This window comes from Drosophila willistoni, unplaced genomic scaffold (assembly GCF_018902025.1).
Source record: "Drosophila willistoni isolate 14030-0811.24 unplaced genomic scaffold, UCI_dwil_1.1 Seg701, whole genome shotgun sequence".
In the NCBI taxonomy this organism is placed as follows: Eukaryota; Metazoa; Arthropoda; class Insecta; order Diptera; family Drosophilidae; genus Drosophila; species Drosophila willistoni.
Window position 1 is genome coordinate 136920 of NW_025814610.1, and position 6364 is coordinate 143283.

Consider the following 6364-nt stretch of genomic DNA (forward strand, 5'->3'; position numbering starts at 1 on the left):
TTCCTCCTATTTAAAAACCTACATTAGTGCTCTTAATGGAGTGTTTTTGTGGGCCGGTACAATTACTTTGAACAAATTAGAGTGCTTAAAGCAGGCTTCAAAAGCCTGAATATTCTGTGCATGGGATAATGAAATAAGACCTCTGTTCTGCTTTCATTGGTTTTCAGATCAAGAGGTAATGATTAATAGAAGCAGTTTGCTAGTATTACGACGCGAGAGGTGAAATTCTTGGACCGTCGTAAGACTAACTTAAGCGAAAGCATTTGCCAAAGATGTTTTCATTAATCAAGAACGAAAGTTAGAGGTTCGAAGGCGATCAGATTCCGCCCTAACCATAAACGATGCCAGCTAGCAATTGGGTGTAGCTACTTTTATGGCTCTCTCAGTCGCTTCCCGGGAACCAAAGCTTTTGGGCTCCGGGGAAAGTATGGTTGCAAAGCTGAAACTTAAAGGAATTGACGGATGGGCACCACCAGGAGTGGCTTAATTTGACTCAACACGGGAAAACTTACCAGCTCCGAACATAAGTCTGTAAGACAGATTGATAGCTCTTTCTCGAATCTATGGGTGGTGGTGCATGGCCGTTCTTATTTCGTGGAGTGATTTGTCTGGTTAATTCCGATAAAAACGAAACTCAAATATATATAATAAATAGATATCTTCAGGATTATGGTGTTGAAGCTTATATTGTCTTCATTCATGGTGGCAGTAAAATGTTTATTGTGTTTGAATGTGTTTATATAAGTGGAGCCGTACCTGTTGGTTTGTCCTATTATAGGGACACTAGCTTCTTAAATGGACAAATTGCGTCTAGCAATAATGAAATTGAGCAATAACAGGTCTGTGATGCCCTTAGATGTCCTGGGCTGCACGCGCGCTACAATGAAAGTATCAACGTGTATTTCCTAGACCGAAAATACACGTAAACCGCTGAACCACTTTCACTGGGATTGTGAACTGAATCTGTTCACATGAACTTGGAATTCCTAGTAAGTGTGAGTCATTAACTCGCATTGATTACGTCCCTGCCCTTTGTTCACACCGCCCGTCGCTACTACCGATTGAATTATTTAGTGAGGTCTCCGGACGTGATCACTGTGACGACTTGCGTGTTACAGTTGTTTCGCAAAAGTTGACCGAACTTGATTATTTAGAGGAAGTAAAAGTCGTAACAAGGTTTCCGTAGGTGAACCTGCGGAAGGATCATTATTGTATTTTCCAACCGTTATTAAAATAAATAAATACCAAATTAATATAAAGATATATAAAATGAAAATGAAATTGAAGATGAGAGCATAAAATGAAAATGAAATTGATTATTATTATTATTAAATCTGATCAGGGGAAGTCGATTTAATACAATATTTGATTTGAAAAATTAAATTAAATTAAATTTAAATAAAGTAAAATGAGTATAAATATATAACAATTGACGGTAGAAAAAAAATATATTAACTCTTCTTAAATTATGTATTCCGATCGGAGATTGAAAATGATTTTTGTATATATTTATTTATCTGCGTGTATATATACCATAATATACAGGCGTTGCGTAATGTATTGGCCATTGTTGGTTTGGGCATACATTGGTTAAAGCAACATCCCAAATGTACAATGTTGTACCTGCATTTAAGGTTATCGTTTTACATAAATTGTAAACAAGTACCGTGAGGGAAAGTTGAAAAGAACTCTGAATAGAGAGTTAAATAGTACGTGAAACTGCTTAGAGGTTAAGCCCGATGAACCTGAATATCCATTATGGAAAATTCATCATTAGAGTTTTAATATTTTAATAATATTATAATAATAGTGTGCATTTTTTCCATATAAGGACATTGTAATCTATTAACATAAACCAAATTTATCATAAAATATGACTTATAGTTTATTTAAATTATTTTGCTTGCATTTTAACAAAGAATAAATGTCATTAATTTGATAAAGTGTTGATAGATTTATATGAATACAGTGCGTTAATTTTTCGGAATTATATAATAGCATGATTATCATTGATTTTCTGTGTTTTTTATATGCACTTGTATGATTAACAATGCGAAAGAGTCAGGATACCTTCGGGACCCGTCTTGAAACACGGACCAAGAAGTCTAACATATATGCAAGTTATTGGGATATAAACCTAATAGCATAATTAACTTGACTAATAATGGGATTAGTTTTTTAACTATTTATAGATAATTAACATAATCCCGGGGCGTTCTATATAGTTATGTGTAATGATATTTATATTATTTATACCTCTAACTGGAACGTACCTTGAGCATAAATGCTGTGACCGGAAAGATAGTGAACTATACTTGATCAGGTTGAAGTCAGGGGAAACCCTGATGGAAGACCGAAACAGTTCTGACGTGCAAATCGATTGTCAGAATTGAGTATAGGGGCGAAAGACCAATCGAATCATCTAGTAGCCAACTTCCTTCCGAAGTTTCCCTCAGGATAGCTGGTGCATTTAAATGTTATATAAAATAATCTTATCTGGTAAAGCGAATGATTAGAGGCCTTAGGGTCGAAACGATCTTAACCTATTCTCAAACTTTAAATGGGTAAGAACCTTAACTTTCTTGATATGAAGTTTAAGGTTATGATATATTGTGCCCAGTGGGCCACTTTTGGTAAGCAGAACTGGCGCTGTGGGATGAACCAAACGTAATGTTACGGTGCCCAAATTAACAACTCATACAGAAACCATATAAGGCGTTGGTTGCTTAAGACACCAGGACGGTGATCATGGAAGTCGAAATCCGCTAAGGAGTGTGTAACAACTCACCTGCCGAAGCAACTAGCCCTTAAAATGGATGGCGCTTAAGTTGTATACCTATAAATTACCGCTAAAGTAGATGATTTATATTATTTATAATATAAATTTTGAAACTTTAGTGAGTAGGAAGGTACAATGGTGTGCTTAGAAGTGTTTGGCGTAAGCCTGCATGGAGCCGCCATTGGTACAGATCTTGGTGGTAGTAGCAAATAATCGAATGAGACCTTGGAGGACTGAAGTGGAGAAGGGTTTCGTGTGAACAGTGGTTGATCACGAGTTAGTCGGTCCTAAGTTCAAGGCGAAAGCCGAAAATTTTCAAGTTTTAAAAATGTCAAATGAAATAATAAATAATAAAACACTTCAATAATTTTGAACGAAAGGGAATACGGTTCCAATTCCGTAACCTGTTGAGTATCCGTTTGGTATTAAATATGGGCCTCGTGCTCATCCTGGCAACAGGAACGACCATAAAGAAGCCGTCGAGAGGTATCGAAAGAGTTTTCTTTTCTGTTTTATAGCCGTACTACCATGGAAGTCTTTCGCAGAGAGATATGGTAGATGGGCTAGAAGAGCATGACATATACTGTTGTGTCGATATTTTTTCCTCGGACCTTGAAAATTTATGGTGGGGATACGCAAACTTCTCAACAGGCCGTACCAATATCCGCAGCTGGTCTCCAAGGTGAAGAGTCTCTAGTCGATAGAATAATGTAGGTAAGGAAAGTCGGCAAATTAGATCCGTAACTTCGGGATAAGGATTGGCTCTGAAGATTGAGATATTCGGGCTTGATTGGGAAACAATAACATGGTTTATGTGCTCGTTCTGGGTAAATAGAGTTTATATCATTTATGATAGTTATTTGTTCCCCGGATAGTTAGTTACGTAGCCAATTGTGGAACTTTCTTGCTAAAATTTTTAAGAATACTAATTTTGAATTAGTTCTTTTAAATTATAACGATTATTAATTAACAATCAATTCAAAACTGGCACGGACTTGGGGAATCCGACTGTCTAATTAAAACAAAGCATTGTGATGGCCCTAGCGGATGTTGACACAATGTGATTTCTGGCCAGTGCTCTGAATGTCAAAGTGAAGAAATTCCAGTAAGCGCGCGTCAACGGCTGGAGTAACTATGACTCTTTTCCACATCTTGCAAAAATGCTATCTTACGCACGGGAGGCGGCTAGCTAGACACAACAGCGTAGTAAATGCCGCCTAGCGGGGACTTGAACGAAAAGATCTCCTCATCGCTCAAGATACCAAACTCATCAGCGTCAGAGCATAAAATGGCGGAGTGACGTCTTTCAAATATTTCATTTATTGTGCTGGGTATACTCGAAGCTAGATGTACTAACCTCTAGGTTCTCTTATAATTTTGCCTGCTACTTTGGCATTCCATCTAAAAAGGTACAAACATCGCATTGTCAAAAAGAGGTGGTTTTAGTACGTAGGCGCTGTGGGACTTCATTGTCCCGATGATGCAGCGAATCGTGCATACGAGATTGTCCAGTAGTTGGTTGCTCGTATCTTTAGAAGATAGCCAAATGCCTCGTCATCTAATTAATGATGCGCATGAATGGATTAACGAGATTCCTACTGTCCCTATCTACTATCTGGCGAAACCACAGCCAAGGGAACGGGCTTGGAATAATTAGCGGGGAAAGAAGACCCTTTTGAGCTTGACTCTAATCTGGCAGTGTAAGGAGACATAAGAGGTGTAGAATAAGTGGGAGATATTATTCCTTGTGTTTGATATCGCCAATAAAATACAACTACTCTTATTGTTTCCTTACTTACTTGATTAAATGGAACGTGTATCATTTCCTAGCCATTATACGGATATATTTATTATATCTTATGGTATTGGGTTTTGATGCAAGCTTCTTGATCAAAGTATCACGAGTTTGTTATATAATCGCAAACAAATTCTTTAATGAGAGAGTGCATTTATGTATTTTTAATTTGAAATATTTGGTATAACTCCAATTACTCAGGTATGATCCAATTCAAGGACATTGCCAGGTAGGGAGTTTGACTGGGGCGGTACATCTCTCAAATAATAACGGAGGTGTCCCAAGGCCACCTTAGTGCTGACAGAAACAACACATAGAGCAAAAGGGCAAATGCTGATCTGAACTCGGTGTTCAGTACACACAGGGTGAGACAGGTTAGTTTTACCCTACTAATGACAAAACGTTGTTGCGACAGCATTCCTGCGTAGTACGAGAGGAACCGCAGGTACGGACCAATGGCACAATACTTGTTCGAGCGAACAGTGGTATGACGCTACGTCCGTTGGATTATGCCTGAACGCCTCTAAGGTCGTATCCGTGCTGGACTGCAATGATAAATAAGGGGCAATTTGCTTCGAATTTTTTTTTAATTGCTGATGTACTTTTATTATATGTGAGAGTATTTCATATAATAATAAGTTCATTTCTATCCTCTTTTTTTTAGGTAGCCAAATGTATCGTCATTTCTTTAGTAACGCAATGAATTTACTTTAAGAGATTCCTACTCTTCATATTTTAATGGGTGAAAAAAATGTTATATATATATATAAGTTAAAAGAACGAATACGGCGTTTCCAACTGTTATCGTCATGATGTAGCCAAATGAATCGTCATTTATTTAGTGACGCAATATATATACTTAAAGAGATTCCTACTGTTCATATTGAAAGGTGGAAAAATAATGTTATATGTATATAACTTTAATAAATGAAAAGGCGGTGCCAACTGTCATCTTCATAATGTCCATATTGAAAGCTGGAAAAATAACGTTATATGTATATAACTTAAAAGAACGAAAACGGCGGTTCCAACTGTGATCGTCATAATATATAACTTTAGTAAATGAAAACGGCGGTGCCAACTGTCATCTTCATAATGTAGCCAAATGAATTGTCATTTATTCAGAGACACAATAAATATATTTAAAGAAATTCGTACTGTCCATATTGAAAGGTGGAAAAATAATGTTTTATGTATATAACTTAAAGAACGAAAACGGCGGTTCCAACTGTGATCGTCATAATGTAGCCAAATGAATCGTCATTTATTTAGTGACGCAATATATATTTTTTAAGAAAAATTTTATATGTATATAGCTTTAATAAATGAATACGGCGATGCCAACTGTCATCTTCATAATTTATATGAAAAAAAAAAATTTACTCAAGATTTAAAATTTCTCATATCATATGAAAATATATATCATAACGTATGGGATTTATTTAATATTTATATGAAAGAAAAAAAAATTTACTCAACATTCAAAATTTCTTATATCATATGAAAATATATATCATAACGTATGGGATTTATTTAATATCGCCCATTTATATGAAAAAAAAAATTTACTCAACATTCAAAATTTCTCATATCATATGAAAATATATCATAACGTATGGGATTTATTTAATATTTATATGAAAAAAAAAAAAATTTACTCAACATTTAAAATTTTTCATATCATATGAAATATATCATAACGTATGGGATTTATTTAATATCGCCCATATATATGAAAAAAAAAAAAAATACTCAACATTTAAAATTTTTCATATCATATGAAAATATAT

The 6364-nt window shown here is 35.4% G+C and overlaps 1 pseudogene; it reads left to right on the forward strand.

Moving 5' to 3' along the window:
* The first annotated feature begins 1354 nt into the window (after positions 1-1354).
* LOC124461857 lies at positions 1355-5262 on the forward strand (annotated as a pseudogene).
* Positions 5263-6364: the final 1102 nt, after the last annotated feature.